We start from the raw sequence: 26176 nt of genomic DNA, 5'->3' as shown, positions 1-26176 counted from the left end.
GCAATAAAATGTGCAAGTATCACACTGAATACAAACATACAGGGAAGCAGGGACACTCATTTTTAAGCACAAGCTTGAGATCTATATATACTTTTCTACTTTATTATTCTTATTCATCCTGTGGAAGGAAAGAGTTTGTTTTGCCTAAAGCCAGTATCCGCAGTGTCCTAGTCTGAACAAATTCAGTCCCGTAACCCTTGTAACAATTGTCCATATCATTAGAATTTACATAAAAACAACAGCATTTCACATTTTCAGTCACTGTCCCCGTATTTTTGAAATTTACTTCTGCTTTTTATGCATGTTTTTGGACACAAAAGTTAATGACCTGATCAAGCTCTCTTTCAAAATCAGAATGTCATTTAAAATCTAACACTCTGTGCTCTAATCCTTGTGCCCTCCCTTCTTTTGTGATGAATCTGGTATATGCAGTGTCTAGCTGCTCACTCCAGTGTACTCCATGGGTTTTGAGAATGCATTAACCCCTGATTTCCTACAGTACTCTGTGCACGTCCCCTCTTACCTTAAACACAAATGAGCCGCTGCATCTTGTGACATTTACTCCAGTGTTGGAAATGTCTGTCCTTCACACGACTGTACTCAATAGATTAAAAAGACACTGACAGGCAATGAGCACTGCTTGATGAATCCAGACTTGGCTAGGATTATGTTAACATTACTCTCAGAGTAGAAAGGCTGGTTATTAAAAAGCAACCTTTCCTCAGCTGAGATATCAGGTTGCTAGTTGGAATAGTCATGAATCATTAAAGGCAGACAATTGTTCCAGAAGACTCCATCCTTAAGCTATGTAAAAACACTGCAGTGTGACTCTAGCTTAATCGACTGAAGCAATGTAAACAAAACAGTGAGAAACAAACTGAAATCCTCTGCCCTCCCCCCATATCCCCTGACTGAAAATGTCACTCTTCTGCAGTTGTTGTTGTTGAAGTTGTTGTGATCACATTGCAGTCAACAGCTCATTTATGGGAATACAATGTTTTGAGAAAAAAATGGGAATGGAGTCCCTCAAAGTGGAAAAAAGTGAACCAAACAGCAGAACAGCAGTACATTCCTTGCACGTTTTGCTACTTCTTATTCCCAGATCACTCTCTGCAGCTGTAACATCACAGAAAGACAATTAATTAACAGTATGAATATAAGTACATAAGTAGCCTGTGCTCACAGCATATGGTTCAGATGCCAGCGTAGAGACCTCATGAAGACAATCTGCCTATAAGAGGTTTCACAACCTGTGCCTTTGCTCCCAGTTGAAGTGAACATTGATCTCTTTTATACTCTGTCGTTATTGTACTACAGCACAGTGACACCTGTAAGATGTTAGCAGGCAATTTAAAAATAAATTAGCAAATGCTAAGACTGGGCTAATTTGGAAAAACTACATGGTTGGAGAATTCCAAGTTTAAGCTGTGTAAGAACTGTTTATTGCACAGTGCCACTGTTTACATTTGAAGCCTTTTTATTAACACATCCGGTGCAACAGTTAAGAGACTGATAATACGAGACCACTAATTAAAGTAAAATGAGTGTGGCACAGTGACACAGCAGATAGGGTTGTTGCCTCACAGCAATAGGTTACTCGGTTCAAGTCTCAGCTGGGTTGTCTTCTGTGTGGAGTCTGCATGTCCTCCCTGTGGTCATGTGGGCTTTCTTCAGGTGCTCCAGTTTCCTCCCACATTCCAAAGACATGCAGTAGGTGAATTAGACACTCTAAACTGGCCATAGGTGCAAGTGGGTGTATGGATAAACTACTGCAGCAGGGCTAGCCAACTGGTGGTGTAAGCCTTGACTCTAGATGATTGTCACTGTTGAAGTGACACCCCAACTCCATGTGCAAAAATGAGATAAAGGGGTTGTGGATGGATGAATGGATTGTCCATGCATGATAAACATCTTTGTTCTCTGCACTTGCCTAATGACTTTTAGGAGTAAATATGTACAACATATGAACACTGAAAGGGTGACTATCTTCAACAAGGCTGGGTAGCACAAAGATGCAGTCGTTAGCTTCATTGCTTTTCAACCCCAGTTTTCAAGGTTCAGTCCTGATCCCTCAATGGCCTCTAAACAGGATGGGCAGTTCTTACAAGTAGCATTTTTGTATAAATTTTGGGAGGGGGTTACAGTTTTATATTGCTGCTATGCTGTGGTCTCCACATTTATTGCTGGATGTGATTTTATGGACAGCATGCATTAGTCTGGCTGATGTCAATGTTGGTAATTATTTCCTCATATCTACATGTGTTTGCATTTATTTTATTGTTTTTTTATGTGTGTCAGTGACTACTGCTTTCCAGTATAGTGCTTGTAAGGGATCCACAAACATGGTAGTCCACACAGAGGTCATGACTTTTTGAAGAGAACACCACATTGGCCACAGGTGTCATATACTCCAAGTAGTAAGAACTGTGAGCTGCACACATGCCTACACAGGAAACCATAAGGCCATGTTATAATGCAGGTAGGCAGGAGTTTGTCAGATGTCATATTAGCATATTTCATGTTTGTTTAATATACATTTGTACATTGCTTTTACAGGTCATATGTCATATACATATCAGTAATATTTATTTTGTCTCTTCCTTGCTTTGTCACTATCTTTCATTTTTTGTTAGTTATTTTATTTCTCTCTCTCTCCACTTATTTTTCCATTTTCAGCAGCATCTGTCATGCCTGTGTCAATGGTACAACCCAGGTTACCACCACCCCATCAGTCCCAGCTTTCTTCTGCAGCCACTCTACCTAGTTACAGGCCTCCTTCCCATTAAGTACAGTGGAATGCAGGCAGCATGCCTCCCACGTAGCTTCTTGTGGCCATTTACTGGCTAGAGTATCATTGTTCCTACTGGTGGCATTACGTGAGTGTGCAGTTTGTAACGCACAGTGTGTTGATGGATGTGGTGGGTAAATTGTTTGAACAGTGGCTAGAAGTCCACATTGGCTGCCTCAAGAGGGTCCTTTCATGGTCTAAAAGGTTCCACCACTACATGGCTCTGCCTTCATCATCTCGGATGGGGCCCAGTAGAGAGGGCGGTCAAGGTGATAACTGAGTTCTCCCTGGATCTAGGCCAGGCATTCTAGATAAAGAAGCATTATACCCACTCTATCTCATATCCTGCTCTTCCCCTTTCTTGTGAGTCATCTCTCTCCCTTGTTTGTTGTCCACTTCTCCCATCACAGATGTCCATCACGTTTCCTGAATGTCTGTAATTCTACTGTCATCCCTCCAAATGTATCAGTACCTCCCTTGTCATTCTTTGTCTCTGATTTATGTTTGCTTGTGTGCCCTTGCTTTTAAACTGCTAAACATCACTTTTTTTCCATTCTGCAGCTTGCCCTTAATTCTTCCCTAGCCTTCCTTCTTCAAAAAAAAAAAAAGAAAAGATGCCCGTATTAGGTAAAAAAAGTTACACCCTTCCTCATCCTGCTCACTCCCATTCTTACCACCCATGTTTCCTTGTGTACCCCTTTTCCTACTTCCCTATACACTCATTGCTACTTTGTTTAAAGGTCAAAGGTAGATTGCTGTAGGCCCTTTAGTGTGACTTACAAGTTTTCTTGTAGTGACACTATGAAGCACATATGCAAACACGTAGCCATATACATGCAACTTGCTCGGTAGTTTTCTTCATATCGGTCCTAGCTGTAATTGTAGGTATCTCTCTCTCTCTTTTGGGCCTGCCATTTCCATGTGTGGGTTTTCTAATTAACGATGTCTTGGTATGTGAAATTCCAGCTGGCGAACTGAAAACTGGATTAGGGTAGCATACCTGCTGTTGCCTCAGCAAGATTGTGCTAGGCATGTTTCTGACTCCCAGGGAAAGTAAGTTAAATGTGTGCATTGATATAAAGCCATTTCATACACTTTGAGGCTGAAACTTAATTGTAGTTATCATATCTATGCAGAATATCATTACTTCCTTATTACATTATCACATTTTGCTTCAGTGAAACATGAACCACTGTCAGTCAACAATCTGGCACACCTTGCTTGGCCTGTCTCTTCTAAGCCCTGATACGCCTATATACATACAAAAGTATTGTCTGAAGAAGACATTATACCTACATAGTCTGCCCAGCCAGAGCAGCTAACACTTGCCAAACATCCCTTCCAAATAACTTCCCTTCTACATGTTTTCCCTAATTCTAGTTATCCATTCCTGTCTAAATCTGACAGTAAGGGTTTACAATGTAACAGTCACTAAGGAAGCTCAAAACACTAATCTAGCACTCTTCTAGTGAATATACGCTTCGTCGTGTCCTATCAGAAGTTTGCACCCTTATTTTAAGACCACATCCTCTCCACCCTCTCTTTTCTTATAATTGTAATATTTTACATGACAGTTTTAATACATCTTGATCCACATTATGCCCTTTACCTCTCTTAATTTAAAATTATTTATTTTTCTATATTTTGTTGAAAATGTTAACTCTTCTGGGGGCAAGTTTGAGGGGACCTAGGGGGTGTGGAACATCTGACAGTGTGCAAAAAAGAAAGAAAATCAGAGAAACTAGAATCAAATTAGTGAGCTACAGTTCCACTATATAGATTTTCTGCTAGACTGTTTTACTTCTGCCTAGCAATGACTGCAGCTTCATTAAGCTTTTTTCATATTATACCCTGCCTACAATCATCACTGCAAAAATTCACCACCTAAGGAAAGGAATATATGTATTTTTCACTTGTTCTGGTACTCTGATTCTTGGTTTCCTCTTGCCCCTAATGATAAGTACAGGTGTGAAATGATGCCTTGTTGGCATATACTTTTCTATGCAAATACAATCTCCGCCACAGATGTTCTATCACCTTTATAAGTTAAGGGTAGCACTGATGGTAATCATTTGAACATAGAACTCAACTTCTGTCCTTCCATTACAAATAATTCATCCTCTGAAACCATACAGGAAGACAAACATGCTGCCCTTTAATAATGACCCTCTTCTGGTGTTCAGGATGACAACTTGAGTAGTGAAGTAGACTATTATAATAAGTCTGCATTCGAAAAATATTACTAGTCTTTTATTCACTACATCTTTACTGATGAGAACATCCAAAAAACTAATCTGGGAGGTACTACAGGAAAAAGTAAATTCAAGAAATGAAGTAGTTAAGGTAAAATACAAATAAAAGACTAGTGAATAATATTTTTTGAATGCTGACTGATTCTAATACTCTGCTCAAGTTCATAATTTGGTATTAAGCTAACTGCCCTTGTGAGCTATTTTAAGCCTAGCCAATTATCCCTTATGAGACTCAAACCCTGCACCTTGTGTTTATAAGGCAAACATCTTAGACATTAAGCCACCCTCCCATTTCTTGATATCCAGAACACCAAAAGAGGTTCATTATTAAAGGGCAGTTTGTTTGTCTTGCCCTTATGGTGTCAGAGGATGAATTATTTGTAATGGAAGGACAGAAGTTGAGTTCTATGTTCACTTCATGAGGTTACCCCAATTACATTATTAATGAAATCTTTGAAGAGGTGTCTAATAAACAAACAAATGGAATTTATAAAACTTTGAAAGTGTAATTCAGCACCTTGCCAGTTAAGAGTTGTTTAGTCTAAGAAGGATTTTTTAAAGCGTTTATTACTACTTTTAATTATGGGAATAGTAATATTATAGTTAAAAAGAAGTGAAGTATCTTTTCATGTTTCAATGACATCATTGAGGGGATAGGTCATGCCCCGATAGTTGGCTGTCTATAGAAAGACCAGATCCTTTAAACAATATTTTGACAGGACTGATTATGACGCATTGTTAACATTAGATAAAAAGAGATACTTACATATGTGTTTTTTGTCCACAATGTAAGTTTATATTAGAGAAGGAATCAGTGATTATTAATAAGATTAAATTTAAGTCATGCCATCATTGTAACTGTAACTCAGTGGGGGTTGTATATTGTGCTTTGTGTCAAATATGTAATGGTTTCTATATGGCAAAACTAAAAAAACAAAAAATATGGCTCACGGATTGTATGTATAAGCACAAGTAGGTGATATGAGACAGAGAATAGTTGGAGTTTTTTGAGTCTGTCCATCTAGGCAAGTGTTTAAGGCCTAGGATCATCTTTGTGAGGTACTTTTGCGACCTCTCCAGTTGTTGCAGGTGTCTAGTGAGGTACATGCCAAATGGGGCATTGTACTAGATGATTGGCCTAAGGAACAAAGAGTATAGGGAGACAATGACCTCTTTCTTCCTGGATGCAAAAACTTAGTAATGAGATGTGCCACATAGAAGGACTTTCTGACCACAGTGGCAATGTGGTGGTCAAAAGAGAGGTTGCTGTCAACCTGTGTTCCCAGATCTCTTATAATGCCTTCTGTGTTCAGTGGACTACCATCGATGTGGTAATTCATGGCAACTGAGATTTTCCCAAAGGGGATGACGACACATTTTTTGGCATTGAGCTTAAGGCTATGGTTCTGACACCAGTCATTGGTCTCAGTGAGGCCTTTCTGCAGAATGTTAACATCACTTGGGGAGTTAATAATAGCTCCCAACTTGCAATCGTCTGTGAACTTTGTCATCCAGAGTCTCTTCGTGTTGGCCTGGACTTCAGAGAAGTAGATACCAAACAGGAGAGGACGCAAGACCGAACCCTGTGAGACTCCCCTCATGACTGGACAGCAGTCTGACTTGGAATCAGCTACTTTCACACTGTGGGCTCTATCTGTGAGCCAGTTTGCAACCCACCTAGTGATATAGGTGTTGATGCCTAGCTTAGTGAATTTTTCTATGATTCCTGAGTGGGGAATGGTATCAAAGGCCTTGTCCAGATCAAGGTAGGCTGTATGAACCACCTTGTCTTCATCCACAGCTCTGGCGACTGACTCAAAGAAGTCAACCAGGTTGCACAGGCATGATTGACCCTTCACAAAACCAAACTGTATGGGATCCAGAGTTTGGAGATTCTCTATATCCTTGTTTATTAGGTCCATGATGATGCGTTCCATAGCTTTGCATATCAGACTCGTCAGGCTAATGGGGGGATATTCCCAGGGTCTGTAGTCACTCCTCCTTTGTGGACAGGGATTACTGTAGCAGTGTGCCACTTGGTAGGGACAAAGCCTGAGGTGAGGCTGCTATTGAACAGGGCACACAAGTGTGGTGAAAGTTCACTCTATAGTTCATGTAGAACACAGACAGGGATATTGTCAGGTCCCATAGAAGCTGTATTCTTGGCCTTGAACAGTGCTGTTTTAACCTGTGCAGCAGTAATACTGGGTGCCTGGCAATCTACTGGTATTGTGATTGGTCCTTTGGTGGGAGAGGTAAAGTTGTCACTGAATCTGTTGGCCAGTATATTGGCAATATCTGTTGGCTCAGTATAGGAGGTACCATTGTACAAGTAGCTCAGTGCAAATCTGGGTATTGCCGTGGAGATTCTTTACATAAGTATAGAAGACCTTGTGGTTGTCTTTACGATCTGCTGCAATTCTGTTTTCATAGCTCGCTTTAGAGAATTTGATGAAGGATCTCAATTTTTTGTTGAGGCTGTTAAGGGAGCTTTTCCAGTCTTGGGACTTCACCTTATTCTGCATCAGTTTCTTCCTTCTGTTGTAGACTTTTTTTATGGCAGGGGACCACCAGATTGGCTTCCTTTTTTTTAAGGAGAGCGTCTTGGTTCTGTTGGGTATGGCAAAATCCATGCACTTGTGTACATCTTCATACAGTGCATTGGTGTATGATTCAGCAGTTATGCAACTATTCTCCATTTGCATGGATGCCGTGAAGTTAGCCACCTCTGTTTTTAGGAGCCCAAAGTTAGCTTTGGAGAAGTTTTTCATGGTGGTTACTGTGACGACCGTGCCCTGGCCCAGCAATCAAGGAGCCTCAATCCTCACCACTAACACCAGGGAGGTCGTTTCCTAGAAGAGAGGAAAGGATAACTAATACACACAGTAAAGTTCAATTTCCCTTAAGTGCACACAGAGATCACAATCAGTCTGGGGCTGGTTGCTCCCTTGCTCACCAGGTCCCCAATAAGACTCCCTACTGGTACAGCTATAAGGTCCAGATCTCAGCCTAGCTGGGCAAGCTAAAACCTCCAGTACCCTCTCTGTCCAACCAGTGCTTCATGTCCCTGCCAAGTAGCTGACACACACACACACACACACACACACACACACACACGCACACACACGCACACACACGCACACACACGCACACACACACACACACACACACACACACACACACACACACACACACACACAGACTTTGAGATAAGTATTTATACAACTTCACAGACACTCCTGGGAAAGGCTGACACAGATTCTCCAGCTGTGCTCCTTTACCCAGAGCATACGGTAGTAATCCCTGCCCCCACCCAGCTAATAATATCAGCTACTAAAAGGCCCTTAAAAGGGTATCCAATTATTACTATGCAATATTATTATCCAATGGTAATGTGACTATTCAGCCTAGGCTTATTGGAAGGGCTTAGACAGTAAACTCTATAAATATATAATGTACTCTAAAGCATAATGTATCTCTACATAAACCAGCCACAGATAGAAGGTTTTAAAAATATTTAATAATAAATAATTAAAACACAAGACAAAACTACTACACCACAGAAATATCTAAGAGTTCAGAGATCACACAGAAACTTAAAATAATACAGTAGGGCAGGTCTGATTTCAAAGAAAAATACCTAATTAATCTTTACTAGCTTTAACTATTCCTACAAGAAATCACAGTGCTAAAACCTACATGTGAGCTTAGGCAGAGTGCTGAGTTAGATATCCAAGATCAAAATGCTTCCAGTGTCTTGTGAGAAACAGTATTTAAACATTACTAACAGACATGTCTGCTGGGTCCCTCCCAAATTACATCATGTTAACACTTAGGTTTTCCCAGGCAAACAAACTGCATTATTTAGCAATCTAACAACTGCTCAGAAGCTTACAACAATAAAAGGCATTTCACATATACACTCGAGCAGAAACCAGAGCAATAAAGCACCTTCCACATGTAAATTCTGGTCATAAACTTTAGCCTAAAAACAATGGGCATGAAACCTTCATCCAGACGCACTGGAGCCAAATTCTAACATGAAAGGGTCACACCATGCTTCACTGGGCCAGTAGAGTGCAATGTTGTCACATATTTTGCAGTTCCACTTTTCACAGTATTCTTTTACACTCAAGAAACATGCCTGTATTTTACATTTATTTACAAATTCCAGTATTATATATCAAATTCTATTTGACTAGGCTGGCAGCCTTCGCCCATCTCTCCCCAATCGTCACAGTTACCTTTGCGGGGGGTGGGTGGGAGGGATTTGGATTTCCAAGGTGATTGGTTTGTTTTTGGATCTAACCAGGGAGGAGTTGACTATTAGTGTAGAGCAGCAGTCACCTATGTTAGTAATGACCAGGTCAAGAATGTTGCTACCTCTAGTGGTGGTAAGAACGAGCTGGTCAAGGGCATTGGAATTAATGAATTCCAGGAAGCATTGGGCAAGTGTATTGGTGCATGAGTAGTTTTCCTAGTTAATGGAGGGGTAGTTGAAGTCACCCCATATGAGAGTGTTAGGTTGGACCCTAATATTCTCCAGGGTGCTTAGGAATGTGGAGTGTGAGTCTTGGGACATGATTGGGGATCTGTAGCAGGCTGCAACCTGAATCACTGTCTTACCCAATGTTAGCTGCACCTGAAGTATCTCTGATGCATTATGTTGGGCTACCAGTCTGGAGGTGTGCACATTCTTTATGAATATGGAAACACCACTACCTTTGGAGCTTCAGTCCAAGTTCTGGGGCCAAAAGGTGTGGAATGAGTTATAGCCTAATAGTGCAAGGGTGCTTTCTGCTGCTTTGAACCACGTCTCTGTTACAGCACAAATGTCGATGTTGTCCATTTTAAGGAGTGCTTCAAGTGAGTGCATTTTGAGATTTAGACTTCTAGCATTGAGCAGCATGTCCCTCAGATTGCATTTGTTTGTAGCTGTTACAGTGGTAATTTGGTCTTTGGAACACAGCCTAAAAAAGGATGGAGGAAAGCGCCTAATCTGTATATTAAATAATTGCTTCCTTAACTGTTTTCTTTTAGCTGCTTGTGGCTCCTTACAGTTTACGTTTTATGACAATATTATATCTTAATTACCCAGATATGGGATGGGGTAGTCTTGGGGTACAGGGTCTTTGGGTGTTGAAACCCTGAGTCATTTTACAGACTCCCTCTGCCCATAAGCGACATACATGTGCAGTACCCTGGGAGTGAATTCATGATTCTCCATCCATTTATCCAAATTCTTTTTGAAGAGAGTGAGAGAAGGACTTTGCTTTATGAAGATTGGAAGTTTATTCCATAGATGAGGTAGCCTTTGGGATATAAATCTGTCTCTCTAGCAAGTTCTATTGGAGTCACAAATAAGATTCCGGTCTATGGAACGTGTAACCCTCATACAATTTTTCTTGCAAATATGTAACATTTTCATCAGGCTGGATCAGAGAATCCCTTGTAGGTCAGGCATACATCACCTCTGAATAAATGGTATGAGATGGAATAAAGAGATAGGGCCTTTAGTCAGTCCGCATAAGACATGTGCCTTATAATTTGTATTTATTTTAGTGAGAAACCTCTAGGCCCACTCCAGTTGGTGTAAGTGCCTGGTTAGGTACATGCAGAAGGGTGCATTGTATTTGATAATGGGCCTGATGAGGGCCAAGTATAATGGCACTGTGACTTTATTTGACCTTGATGCCATGCCTTTACTTATAAGTTGAGATATAGAGAATGGTTTCTTTGCTACCATAGCTACCTGCTGGTCAAAGTTTAGGTTACTATCTATCTGTGTTCCTAGGTCCCTCACCACTGGGTCTACTTTTAAATTGTGCTATCAATATTATAACTTGCAGGGATTTCTGACTTACCAAAGGGTATGATTACACATTTTTTTACCATTTAGTCTCAGACCATGGTTATGGTACCAGTCATTTGTCATATTTAGGCCTGTTTGCAAGTTGTCAATTTTGTTTGGGGATTCAATGATTGCTTGCAGCTTACAGTCATTGGCAAACTTGGTGAGCCAGAGGCCCCCAATATTGGCCTTCACTTCAGAGAAATATATACCAAGCAAGAGGGGTCCCAACATCGGGCCCTGTGGGGCACCATTAGTAATAGGTTTCTTATCAGAAATGGATTCCTGTCAATGAGCCAGTTTGCCATCCACCTGATGATGTAGGGGTTTATGCCTAATGCAGTAATTTTATCTATAATCCCTGAGTGTGGGATTGTGTCGAAAGTCAGGTCTAGATAATCGGTGTGTAACATTTTACCCTGACCCATGGCCCTGGTGACTTTCTTGAAGAAGTCCACCAGACTGAGCAGGCAAGAGCTCTCTTTGCAAAGCCAAACTGGGTATGATCCAGTGTTAGGAGATTTTCTATGTCATTATTGATCAGGTCAAAGATAATTCTCTCCATGACCTTGCATATAAGACTGCTCAAGCTGATGGGTCTGTAGTTCCCTGGGTCAGTTGATTGGACCCCTCCTTGTGCAGAGTGACGGCTGTTGCAGTCCTCCATTCCTCTGGGACAAAGCCTGTCCAGAGGCTGTGGTTAAAGAGGATTTTTAGTGATCCTGAAAGATTCTGTTTTAAGCTATTTAGGAAGCATTCTGGATTGTTGCTAGGAGCCATGGAAGATATGTTTTTGGCTTTAGCGAGTGCAGTAAGTACCTGTTCCCTCGTAATGAGTGAATGGGGGATGGTTGTGAGGTATTTCTTTGGGTGTGGTAGGAGTTGATGGGGCAGAATTTTGAACTGAACTTGTCAGCCTGTAGGTTTGCTATATTTTCAGGCTGAGTGTTAAGTGTTGCTGCTCATGATTAACTCGGCACATCGCTGATCATTTCCACAGAGATTATGAACATAATTAAAAAAGCCTTATGATTATCTTTCACCTGGGAGGCTATCTTTGCCTCATAGTTTGCTTTGGCAGATTTTACCACCTCTCTAATTTTTTTGTTTATACTGGTGTGTGTCTTTTTGTACTGTTCTTTCTGTTCCTTCTTGGCTTTGGAGAGGATTTTGTTCCTTTTGTTGAATACCTTATTTATACTGGGGGTCTACCAGGGTGGTTTATTTGTGACAGTAATCATTGGTTTGACTTGGGCAGGTACTGCTTCCTCTATGACATAATTAATGTGGTTTGTACAGTGCTTTTGTCTACAGCACAGAGTAGGCCTCAGTGTCATCCAGGTTTGGAGAGGCTTGGAAGTTTAATAAGCTGTCAGTTAGCTTGAGATAATTGGAGTTTGATGGGGATTCTAGGTTCATTTTAATAGTAAAGGAGATCATTTTGTGGTCAGATCTTACCAGGGGGAAAGTTGATGCACTGGAGGGAGCAGCATCCCCCCTTGTTCATGAGTACCACATCTAGGATATTTGTACCTCTAGTTGGGGAGCTAACTAGTTTCTTCAGGGTGTCTGCATTGACAAAGTCCAAAATCCTATGAGAAAGTGAATTATGGGTCATATAAGTTTCTCAGTTTATGGAGGGGTAGTTGAAGTCACCCATAAGTATGGTGATAGGCTGAATGTTAAGAGATTCCAGTAGGCTTAAATAGGAGGTGTGGTTTTCCAGACTTATGCTAGGGGATCTGTAGCTAGCAAGGACATGATAGAGGGTCACACCTATGGTTTGCTAGGCATGGAACAGCTCAAGAGAGTCATGTTGTTGGACCAGACTAGTGGTGCACTTGTCCTTTATCAGCACTGAGACACCTCCTTCCTTTGTTTTATCCTGAACTGAGGGGGGATTGAAATGTATGAAAGTCATTGCAGCCTTTGATAGCCAGGGTGCTTTTCATGGTTTTGAACCATATTTCAATGACTAAACATATGTCTGCATTCTCCAGGATGAGGAGTAGTTCCAGGGAGTGCAGTTTTTTTTTACTTATTTTTTCTTATTTTAGCTCCTAGCATTGAGCAGTAGTACCTTTAGGTGGTTGTGAGTGATTTTTGTAATGTTGGAGGGTTTAACAACATGGCACAGCCTGAAAAAGGCACTATGGGGATAAAGTTTTTGCCAGTATCCAGAAACCCATTGATGAAAAGTACAAACCATCTCTGGCAAAGTATCGTGGTTTGTCGGTAATGTCTCCCCAGATGGAGAGATATCGGATGCCCTAGTTGTGACACCAGAAACTAAGTCAACTGTTAAAGTCAATCACTTTTTGCTGGTACATTGGTATCATCATTGCTGAAGGTAAGATGCTACTCACGGCTAGATTCATACCCTTCTGGGACACATATTCAGATAGCTCCATCATGTCTGTCTTCATATAGTCCAGTGGGATACATCTTAGGTTGTTTGCGCCCACATGGACTATGACCATGTCATACTGATACTTATGGTTTAAAGACCTAAGTGCAAGTGTGATCTGGTGGATCCTGGCTCCAGAATGACAGCTCACTGTGATCCTCTCCTTGTTTAATCTGGTAAGAGGGATATCAGTATGTCTTTCAATGGGTTCCTCAATAACTAGAATGTTTGATTGTGTGGTGTGTTGCTTATGGGCTTGGAAGCGGGGATACTATGATTTTCAGAGTTATGTGTTGTGTCTGACAGTGTCTTCTTTGAGTGTATGTGGGATCACTAAGAGCTGCTTTTAGCAGGTCTTGAAGGTTTGTGCAGATTACATGTGAGTGCCTCTGCATATGCGGGTCAAAATCGACCAAATTTTAAGCATTGACAAAATTCAGTTCTCCTAAATATATATATATATATATATATATATATATATATATATATATATATATATATATATATGGGTCTACCTGACAACATCGACGAGCTAAAACACTGACAACGAAACCACTGACACCACAAAACCGAAAGTTCAGAAACACGAAACGTCACATACCTGACAAATCACAATCCCGACACTCAACAAACAAAACAAATCCCCTGTCCAAAAAGCACACACACAACACAAGCACACCAAAAACCTTACAAACCTACACTGAACCTTACATACACAACTATCTATGCACTAACCTTAACCCAAACCCTAACCCTAAGGTCCGTCACTATCGCACACTCACCTAACCCGCGCCCTAACCCTAACTCACTTAACCCACCCCTATCCCTAACGTCTGTCACTATCGCACAGTCACCTGACCCGTGCCCTAACCCTAACTCACTTAACCCACCCCTAACCCTACAGACCGTCGCTATTGCACACTTACTTTACCCACACCCTGACCCTAACGTCCATCCCTATCGCACACTTACCTTTACATGTCGGTGTTCTCAGCGTCGGGATTCTCAACTGTCGGTGTTCTTCATTGTCGATCTTCCGGTGTCGGTGTTCTCATCATCGGCGTTTCAAGATTTCGGCATTTACAGGTAGACCCATATATATATATATATATATATATATATATATATATATATATATAACTCTAAACTACAGGGAAAATTGGTTGCAGGCTGTGACTCCTTAATCAGGAAAGAATAACCACAATCTCAGGTGAGACCTTACAATAATCAAGCTCTTACAACTTGCTTGGACATTGATACTTTTTTATTGAAAATAAAAGGTATTAAATTGATGAGGATTTTCACTCCAAAATGGGCTTCATCAGAAAAACAATGTAGCAGAAATTATGCACTACAGATTATACATAAGAATAGGTCATCTGTATCTTGTTTTTTATAATTGCATGTAAATGTAACCATAACCATAAACGTACAACATGGTTAAACTCAAAATTATAAACTGTTTTGTTCCATCATATAGCAGATGGACAGATGTAAGAATATGCACTATTCATGATACTGATATTATATTTACTATAGTAAGGTCGATCCAGCTTCCATCAAATCCACTGCACCGAAGTCCTGAGGCCAGAACAGTGACAATGTCGAACCCGACATTGTCGAAGTATAAATCTCGCCCCCATCTCGACCCATGTTAAAGCCCATTCCGAGGTCGAAGTCGAGATGTATTTCAACAATATCGGAATTCGACATTGTCTCTTTCGCGGACATGGGTCGGTGATTCCATCATTCAAGGGAATCCAGATTGACCTTACCATAGTAAACATATATATATATATATATATATATATATATATATATATGTGTGTGTGTGTGTGTGTGTGTGTGTGTGTGTGTGTGTGTGTGTGTGTGTATACACACACACACACATATATATATATATATATATATATATATATATATGTATACTATGTACATGAGATGTTTGTGTCATTTTGTCTGTACTTCAGAAAATCTACTGTAGTTCTGTAGTTTAGTTCAGTGGTGGTCTGTGTACATTGATATACAATTATGGATGATGTAAAAATGCCCTGCCACACCTCATAATGTAGTTTTCTGGTACAGAGAGTTTTGATGTATATACATGAGGCATGGCTTGTAATGCAGTTCTCTGGTACTGAGAGTTTTACTGTAAATACATGAGGCATGGCTTGTAATGTAGTTCTTTGGTGCAGAGAGTTTTGATGGGCAGACATGAGGCATGGCTTGTAATGTAGTTCTCTGGTACACAGAGTTCTGATGTGCATACATGAGGCATGGCTTGTAGTGTAGTTCTCTGGTACACAGAGTTTTGATATGCATACATGAGGCATGGATTGTAATGTAGTTCTCTGGTACACAGAGTTTTGATGTGCATACATGAGGCATGGCTTGTAATGTACTTCTTTGGTACACAGAGTTTTGATGTGCATACATGAGGTATGGCCTGACTACTTCAAAATATGTTGCCAGTGTGCTTATGTTGCAATTCATCCTTTATTCTCATTTTACACATTATGACTCAGCAGGTTGAAAAAGTAGCCAGAATTTATGAGGTTTTCATTCTGGTATCGAGTGAGTTAAATCACACTGTGCTGACCCTCCATTGCCATCTTGCCTACCTGTGGGCCTCATATGTGTAAATATGGATGCCTTGGAACACCTGTGAGTGGCCATAGGGAATAGAGAGGGAAGTCCAGGGTATACCGGATGGTATGGTGAAATATTGGCAATAACTGGTGGGTGTCCTTTGAGGTCCAAGTGAGGATCACAGGATGATAGGTCATGGTATTATGGCTAATGTGGAAACATCTGCATGCTGTACTTCTTTTATAGAGACTGTGACCCATCCTCATGGCATGGCTAGCTTGGATCACCCAGTACAGCTTCCTTGTCTGCTTTATGGCTCCAGGCCCTATAGTGCTATAGGTAACAGTGGCTTGTAGAATATATCTATGGCACCTCGCACACCTTCTTTGCTACAGACCACAGCAAGATGATGTGATGAGGTGACTTGTGCCTGGACATTGTAGATAGCAGGTGAGACTTTCCTTTACTTTTGTAAATACTGTATATATTTTCAGTATTGTTTACTTTTATTTATTATTGTGCATATTTTATATGACTGGAAAAATCTGTTTATCTTCTGTTTGTTACATCCTAAAATGCTGTCCTTGACATGTTTCTCAATATCATAAAATGGCATAGAAAATACATAACATACCAGAAACAATTCCCTGCCAGATAAACATTGTATACTAATCCTAAGGAAGGTCTTTCTGAATGCTCAGTCAGTTGTCTTGAATGTTAGTTTTATACATAAAAGTATGTTCCAAAGCTTTTGACAATAGATCACGATCAAATAGCATTTAAATACAGTGGCGGCTGGTGACTTCAAATCACAGGGGGGCTGCAGGAGACAGCTGAATGGGTGGGGTCAAGGGGAGGGGTGTGGTCAACCAGAAAGGGGAGGAGCTATGCACAAAACCACAAAAAACTAACTTTAATTAAATACGCTGCCCTGGGTGGCAAACCATCATTATGAAAGTCCAATCAAGACAAAAATAAGTGTAGAAGAATAAAAATATTTCAATGCATTGGCTGCATGACAGCTTACTTAATATCTAGATGGAAACAAAAGGTTGTGAGGCATGAAAAAATAAATTACTTTTTAAATACATTACTGGAATGCCAGTAAAAATCAAGTATAAGAAAAACCAGAAGCACTCAACTCAAACCACTTCTCCTTGCACTGCAGTCCTAATTATAATATATTCAGCTTTATTAAAGTACCAAGTAACATGCTGAAAGTAGAAATCTATGTGATGCCCCCACTTGTAAAAATGTTTCTTATCCAAAAAAGACCTGCTGCCTGACAACTTGTTTCATGGGGAAAACATGATAAAAGTAAAAATGAAAAGCAAACAAGAAACAAGCTCAAGATACATTGCTTAAAGGATTACTGTACAGGTTATGGACCACACATGATTGGCATTCTGTTTAGTTTACGGGTAAAGTCTGTAGAGATGACTGGAAGTCTCCAACAAGTGTAATGAGCTTTTTAAAATAATGGAATCCTGTCCTTTAATACCCAAGGCTTATACATTATCTAGTCAAGTATTCTCTGCATGGCAACAACAGAAAGGCTTTCAATGTTGGCAATTCTTTAACAGTATGCTTATTAAAGCTTACTTGCATCTTACGATCTCAGACAAGCTTACCTTATGGTCATTAAAGCATTGCTACTTAAAACACAGAGCAACAGGCACTTTGAGTAATAAGCATAAATCAACAGTACAAAAATATGACAGAAACCAGACCATTCTGCAAAATCAAGGACAGATGAAAAGCCACTGTAGTACTTATGCAGTGTGTCCTCCCCATCCAAGGTAGATACAACTACTCCTTGCCTTGCTTGGACACATCCAGAGTCACTACATGGGGAGTGGGGTGCAACAAGCATGTCACAATTTGAAATCTCTCTGGCTGACTGTGATGGCCCTGACACATTTGTCATACCTCTCAACCTCAAGAGCAAGAAATCTGGACAAAGCCATACACAGAAGTGGGACAAAGGCCCAACAATAAGGACAATTTTTAAATATTGCTCTAATAAACTTAGAAAGATAATAGAATAGGTCTTGCATTAGTATGAATTTTCTGAAGGGTATAAAATCTGAAACTCAAATGTCTGTCATTTTCTAACTTCAGTCTTTAGTGATGTCACTAATTTGCCAAAAACACAATTTTATGAAAAATGGACAAAACGTGATGCAAAAATATAAAATAGACACACAATACAGCTGCTACCTGTCAAAGAAGGGACACTTTAATATTAGTACTGCTACCTTGAGCAGCTGACAAAATATAAAAGAATCTACATGCATTTCAAGTAATCTATAACTTTGATTATTACAGTTATTTCTTAATTGTAAACCCTCCATGTTTTCTTCCAAAATTGCTATTTTGTGGAGGGATTATAAGGGGGAAGAGCAACATTTTGAGCCAAAAATTGGGGACAGTTGAGAGGTTGGCTATGCCTAATTCTATAAAGCAATTTATTTGCATGTACCTCTCAACCTGTTAATGCAGTAAATCTGAACAAGGCCAAATATATTGGGGGCACATATAAACAGTACTAAAAATTGCTCTTGTATAAATTGAGACAGTTGCTAGAACAGCTCTTACTTTAACATGCATTTTTCTGAAGGTTATGAAGTCTGAAACTTAGAGTGACTTCTGGCAAATCATTTAGGAATTAAAACTACAAATTTTATGAACAAACCAAAAATAAGAAGAAAAATCTATTCATTCTTTGAAAATCTGGACAGTTGGGAGGTATAGTTCAGCTGGGCCTGTCTGAGTTTGCTGCCCTTCCCCCCCTGACAAAATAATGGTTGAATGGAGCCTCTGCAGCCATTCCAATGAACCATTATACTTGGCTATTTCACTCCATTTACCATAAACACTAATGTGCATACTGCTTTACTTCTATGATGAGTTGGACTTCATTTGAAAGTTTTATTTTGTATTTTACAGCACAAACACTAAGTCATCTGTTAAACAAAGCAATGCAGTCTCACAATGAAAACTTAGCATTAAAACTTCTCTGCCCTTGAAACTCACATTCATTGAAACAGCATTGAAACCCACATTCAAAGAAAATACATTTTGCCAGTGGCAGATAAAGATTAATGTTGGGCTGTTTTCGAATCATAGGCTCCTTGCATATGAAACATACATGTGCTCTTTGATACACCTTCCTCATTGTACTAAAATTATATTCCTTGTACAATACAGTACACTTGTTACAGGATGTTTTAAATTTGTTTTGAACATTTTTTCCAGTAAGCAATGAAACAAACCATATGCACCCATAATGGCAAAACTGCCCAGTTGAGAACATTTATCATAAAAGTCTACTCAGACTTCCACAGTCCACCATTATTAGTAAATATACACAATTCCACAGTCCACCATTATTAGTAAATATGCACAATTCCACAGTCCACCATTATCAGTAAATATGCACAATTCCACAGTCCACCATTATCAGTAAATATGCACAATTCTACAGTCCACCATTATCAGTAAATATGCACAATTCTACAGTCCATTATCAGTAAATATGCACAATCTCTGAAGTCAGTCATCTAAATAATTCCACATTAAAGAAATCTGTAACTAATGAAGTGGTTGCTGCTAGCAATCACCTTTATATTTCATGGTTTCATCGAAAAATAAAGTGTCTGTTGCCCCTCAGGAATAAATTGTCTATATTACATTAAAAAAATGATAAGCTAGTAATAATATTGCAGGAGGAAATGGATGGCAAACTGATAACGAACTCATAGTTAGTATCTTCACCAAGGAGAACATTCTCAGTACGGCAGCATCTACCCCTTGTGGGAGTAGAACCCACAACCTTCTGCATCAAAAGCAAGTACACAGCCTGTTTTGCTATAGTATTAACTTGGCAAAGCACTAAACTTCTATTCCCCTGCAGCTCTCAGTTCCTTGTAAAATCTACTCAATACTCAACTGCATCTCAACTTCGCAGCTCAAGAAAACTGGAAAAAGCCAAAATGTATTGGGGTCAAAAGCCCAAAAACAGGGACACATTAAACATTGCTTGTATAATCTTGGAAAGTTGCTAGAATAAAATGTTGTGTTGCCACCATATATTTTACTGCCAAGGTCCCAGAGCAAAAAACAGTCAGAGTAACATACCACTACGCCACATCAGCTGCTTTGTATAAGAGGAAGACTGAAACTTAAATGGCTATCATTTAGTGAATTCAGTTCTCACCATAGCTGTCAACCTCTTAGTACAAAACACCTGGACAAACCCAGTAATGAGGGAATACAGCCCTCAAACATATTCAGTGAATTCAGTTCTTGCCATAGCTGTCAACCTTAGCACAAAAACCTGCACGAAGCCAATAATGGGGGAATACAGTCCCAAAAATAGGGACAAATTTAAAATATTCATCTTATAAACTTGAAAATTGCTAAAAAAAAGGTTGTGCTACTATGTATTCTGAAGAACATGAAGTTGGAAATTCAAATGCCGGTCAATTTTACTGGACAGAACAAAACAATTTTCAGCAGAGACGAGGGATTAAAACTGCAGACACATCTTTGTAAAATGGCAGGGCACCAGAGCAAATCCACACAAACACAGGCAGGAGATGCAGACAGAAGCCACCCCAACCAAGAATCAAACCAGAAAACCTATAGCTGTGAGGCAACAATACTACCACCGCACCATCAATTATGCAAGGAATTAAACATTCAGAAACCTGAAGTCTGAAATTCAAATGCCTGTCAATTTTACTGCGGACAGAACAAAAACAATTTTCAGCAGAGACGCAGGGATTAATACTGCAGACACGTCTTTGTAAAATGGCAGGGCACCAGAGCAAATCCACACAAATACAGGGAAGAGATGCAGACAGAAGCCACCCCAACCAAGAATCAAACCAGAAAACCTATAGCTGTGAGGCAACAATACTACCACCGCACCATCAGTTATGCAAGGAATTCAACATTCAGAAACCTGAAGTCTGAAATTCAAATGCCTGTCAATTTTACTGCGGACAGAACAAAAACAATTTTCAGCAGAGACGCAGGGATTAATACTGCAGACACGTCTTTGTAAAACGGCAGGGCACCAGAGCAAATCCACACAAACACAGGGAGGAGATGCAGACAGAAGCCACCCCAACCAAGAATCAAACCAGAAAACCTATAGCTGTGAGGCAACAATACTACCACCGCACCATCAATTATGCAAGGAATTAAACATTCAGAAACCTGAAGTCTGAAATTCAAATGCCTGTCAATTTTACTGCGGACAGAACAAGAACAATTTTCAGCAGAGACACAGGGATTAATACTGCAGACACGTCTTTGTAAAATGGCAGGGCACCAGAGCAAACCCACACAAATACAGGGAGGAGATGCAGACAGAAGCCACCCCAACCAAGAATCAAACCAGAAAACCTACAGCTGTGAGGCAACAATACTACAACTGCACCATCAAATACGCAAGGAATTAAACATTCAGAAACCCTTAAGTCTGAAATTCAAATGCCTGTCAATTTTATTTAACATTTTTTAATCAGGACAGTCTGACTTGGAACAAATAAACAATTTTCAGTAGAGGCCCAGTAAGAAATAATGCAGACATGTCTTTGTAACATGGGAGGACACAAAAGCAAACCCACACAAACACAGGGAGAAGATACAGACCCCACAAAGAAGGAACCCCAGCCAAGAATCAAACCCAAGAACCTGCAGCTGTGAGGCAACAATGCTACTACTACACCATCAAATATCAAGCATTGCAATATTTACAAACCACAGATATTATGAGGAACAGATCAGATCGAATATGAGGCAAAAATGTGAATTTTTTTTACGAATGGTGGTGGGTAGGGAACTCAAGTCTTTAACACCTGCATACAGGGTACAGGGTTCAAGCCTGAGGCATTCCCTACCACACCACCATAAGCACCTGGGGCATTTTCACACACACACACACACACACACCCCCCCCCCTCCAGTAAAGCACAAGCACCATACACACACAAACTCCAGTAAAGCACAAGCACCATACACAAATAAACATTGTAAATTAAAAAGCACAAACTCCATACAAATAAACATTGTAAATTAAAAGGCACCTTACCTGAATACATCCAGCTAACGTACATCCTTCCCGCGCAATACTGAAAGACCCGCGAGATCCTAATCCTAATGCTCCTGCCCGATGAGATCCTAATGCTCCTTCCCGACGGTAATGCTCTGTCCCGAGTCCCTGCTGCTGCTCTTGCAGTCCGGATGCGACCCATAATCCTGGCGAGTCTGTGCACTGTAAAAGTGCACAGATGTCTCCTTGTGTCCCCCTATGGGGACGGCCGGACTGCCTTGAGTATGCGCATAGACCGATAGTAGTCGGGACTTGGTCCATGTGCGAAGTCCGTGAATTTTGAAAACATAAATTTTTTTTTATTTTTCATTTTTCTTTCTCATTTTTCTTTCTTTTTTATTTTTGAGGGGGCTGCAGTCCGGCAGCCCTATGCCACGAGCCGCCCCTGTTTAAATATTCTTTGATGTACATGCATAATCAGTTAGTGTAATGCTGAGGTGATGAGGCGTCATGATGCATGACATCATTCTTCTTCTTCCGAGGTTCCATAACATTCAAGTTACAGTGATGTGTGCTATGCCAGATGTTGTGGATTGTTATGCGGCTGCAACACTGATGGCTGTTTCTGGTGGTGTATGCATATGAGTCAGAGTTTACTGTAACCCTACCATGGGCGCATATATTTATCATACATGGCTTCCATATGTATCTGTATGTGTACTGGTACTTTGCTGGGTAAGCACACTGCCGATTTTATAGTCCTCCACTACTACTGCATATTAGCTATTGAATGTGATTCATAATCATGGGTGCTGTTCACATTGCATTGTGCACGAATGTGTTTGTGATTCATGCATTTTAACTGACATTTACTAAAAAATCTTATTTCGGCTTTGGTGCACAGTTGTGTGCTATGGTTGTGAATCTTTTTGCTTGATTCTCAGCCTTATGTTATGCATCATTTTTTTATTTAATTTTTAAACAGGTAACTGAAGTGATCAATCTCAAACCTACTTTGGCTACAACTCTTGCAATAAGGGCAAAAATAAAACAATATATATGAAAAGTTTTAGAGGAGCTAGTCAAGTATCATGTTTTTGGGAGGAAACTAGTATACTCAGGAGAAAACGGATGTAGTCAAGGGGAGGACCAAACAGTTTCAAAAGAGACAGTGATCAGCGGTGAAGGCTCAAACCAAACCCAGAAGCACCACTAATTACACTGAAATAACTGTATCTTATTCATCTTGATGTCAGTCTGTACTTGTGTTAAAACTATTATTTCTTTACAATAACATTAAAATGACAGGTATTCCTGATGTCATACCAGAAAATTAAAAATTACTTTTAAAAGTAATTTGGTAGCAGTGACAGATTTCATAGCAGTAACAAACAAGTTTTACTATTAAATTATTTTCTGCTGAGATTTGAAATAGTGACATAATTAATATCATAGTTACAGCTGTAATAGTGTAATAGGCATACTGCAACCACAAACACACACAAAAAATGAAGGTTCTTCATTATCTGATAAAAATTCATAAGCTGTAAACACAGGTGCTATATTTATGCATGAAACCCAATAACCTCAAATAAAAAAAAACACTCTAAGCACAAGTAGTCAAATGACATGGGAAGTTATATAAAGGAAACTAATACAAAAGTAATTTTTTTGCAGAAGCAAGACGTATTGTACCTCTGTGTGCTCAATTAACTTAAACATTTTCACTCTTGCATCATTCCAGCTTGTAAAAGGAGTGAGCATTCATACAGTTACATTAAATAATTTCTCTATGTCACCTCAATCTTATCAAAGAACAATACAACATTTAAGCTTAAATACATTCCTACAGTTCACAACAACTGAATGAGCAAACCACAACTCAAGCCAACATTCTTGACCAACGTGAGAAATGAGCAGCTAGATATCAAGGAAGAATCAAATAAGAAAAAGACTACTTGCATCCACTACAGAGAATGTTACATTATGAAACAATAAAATGCTGCACCAACAGTTGTATATTCCTGTTAGTTCTTTAAATATCATGAAATAGAAGAAACTTTGTGGAAAAAATAGATTGGAAATAAGTTAATGTAATGGGGTGTAAAAAGGGAGCACAAACTTACCTGTATGGGATAGTACTTTGAACTAGAAAGGAGAACAAGACTCTCCCCCGGATTTACTAATCTTCCATGCAGGACTAATGTAGTCCTGCACGGAAGTGGCAGTTTAGGAGGAGGATGGCAGCACGCCATGCATATTAATGAAGGCACACTGCCTGACCTCCTAATCCTACACAGAGCAAGGACGAGTGCAGCAGAGCTCTCAGAATAAATACGCCCCTGCAAAGTAGAACAGCAGAAACAGTAAATAAATGAGAGAGACTGCTCATAGGTATTCGCATATCCCCACCAACAGTTCCCCATGTGTACAACAGGAACAGTACATATAAATAAAACAAATAAACCCTTTTATTTTTTTTTTTAAAACCCTGAGTACAGCTAACCGTAGGTGCACGTGTTTGCCCATCGCTTAGCTATGGCTAAAGCAGTTGAAAAGGCTGAAGAAGATAACAAGGAAGATATATGTAAATGAAGCAACACAGCAATAGTGTAGTGGTCAGAGCAGCCACCTAATAAGCAGGCATTCCCAGTTGGAGTCCCACTGCAGCACATACCATTTTCTATGTGAAATCTGTATATGAACATTTTTTGACATTCTTTTGCAGTATAGCCTACTAAATAACATTTAAATATGAACCGGAGTACTGCATTAAATGCACATGTGAAGTGTCAGTGTCATAATGAACAAGGCACTAGTAAGCAGGTTTAAGCACAAATAAGCAGTAGTAAGCATATATAAGCACTATTAAGCGTGTTTAAGTGCGTTTGCCTGGGGGCAAGCATTGCATACACAGATTAAGCAAAGTAGAAGCTAACTGAATGTAAGAAACTGTAGCTGGAGGTTAGCATTGCTTAGCTCCGTGCAAACCCGTGCACACCTGCTTACAACTGCTTTAAAGTGCCTTAATCACTCTGTACCCAATGGCCCGTGTTCTGCCCAGCAACAAAATACACAGCTTCTGCAAGGCTCAAACTCAGGACACTGTACACCACAGTCACAGTAGTTATCTACTAAGCCATCATAGCAATATATATATAAATGAGGTATTAGCAAACTAATCCTCACCACAGGAAAATCAAATCAAACATATGAACTGAATTTATGTACAGTGTGATGTTGTATAACCTGCCACAGAACATAAATATGTGAACTGGAGTACTTCAGTAAGCATAGATTTGAGGTGTTATTGTAATAAAGTGTAGAAGTCCCCAGGTCCCCATACAGTGTATATACACATGAATCACATATACCAGACACATATATAACCTGTAATGAATAATAAATCACTGCCAAAAGGCAAATATAGTGCTAATTAACTATTAAGCAATGCCAACCACAGCACAGCTCAACTTAGTAAGTGTAAGCAATGTGTAGGGAAGCCAATTCAATCTTTCCAGTGATATACCTCATTCAATAATGCCAGCCTTAGGTAAGCAGGTTTGCCCATAGCTTAGCCTTTTCAAAACCTCCCAATCATGGAAAAGTGTGGGAAATCAGCCCTACTTAAACCCAATAGGCAGGAATACAGCTCATAACTGGTTGTACCTTCCCCTTGCAGACACTATGGCAGTAAGGGGAGAAGGAGTGCGCTTCCGGGTGCAGCGCTGGTGCATCCAGGAGTCCAAGATCATGGCTGGACTCCTAGTTAAAGACTATGCACAGAGAGTGCTGCAGGACCAGTACCAGGTCTCCCAATATAAGGCGGAGGCCTGGGAACATCTCGCCCGCGACCTCACCAGTGCCACTGGCATACCCCAAACTGGTGAGTAGGTCAGGCACCACTATGCTGACCTGAAGCGGCGGAAGCGGGACATCTTGGAGAAGTGGCTCCAAGAGGCTAGAGCATCAGGGGATGTCCCAGCTGTGTGTAAGTATCAGTCCACTACCTGTTTAATAATGGCCAGCTCAGATATATCATGGATAGGTATGGCTAAATATTCCTCTTATGTCCCCCACAGCTGCAATGGAGCGGGCCATGAACCAGGAGGCCCACATCTGCTGCTTAGAGTGGTTGCGACACGAGGCAGGTCAGTAATACTCATGCTTTTACTGTCATAGGAAATAAAAATAAAAGTAGTAGTAAAGGAATTGCTAGTATAAA

At 40.0% G+C, this 26176-nt stretch overlaps 1 protein-coding gene across 2 annotated transcripts in view; it reads right to left on the bottom strand.

The window, feature by feature from the left end:
• The window catches only part of LOC122808893 (renin binding protein), a 1087318-nt gene extending 1063147 nt beyond the window's left edge, over positions 1 to 24171 (bottom strand). Inside the window, exon 1 of one of the 2 annotated variants that reach the window (XM_044080005.1) lies at positions 24078 to 24171. The gene's annotated coding sequence lies outside the window, so the exon portion shown is untranslated. Of the gene's footprint in view, positions 1 to 523; positions 758 to 24077 lie in introns of those variants that run through there. The other variant, XM_044080006.1, reaches the window with a different exon arrangement.
• Between the last annotated feature and the right edge of the window lie 2005 nt (positions 24172 to 26176).

The sequence above is a fragment of the Protopterus annectens genome, chromosome 8.part0 (assembly GCF_019279795.1).
Source record: "Protopterus annectens isolate FY-2018-M chromosome 8.part0, PAN1.0, whole genome shotgun sequence".
NCBI lineage: Eukaryota > Metazoa > Chordata > Ceratodontiformes > Protopteridae > Protopterus > Protopterus annectens.
This window is presented reverse-complemented; position numbering and strand designations above follow the sequence as displayed.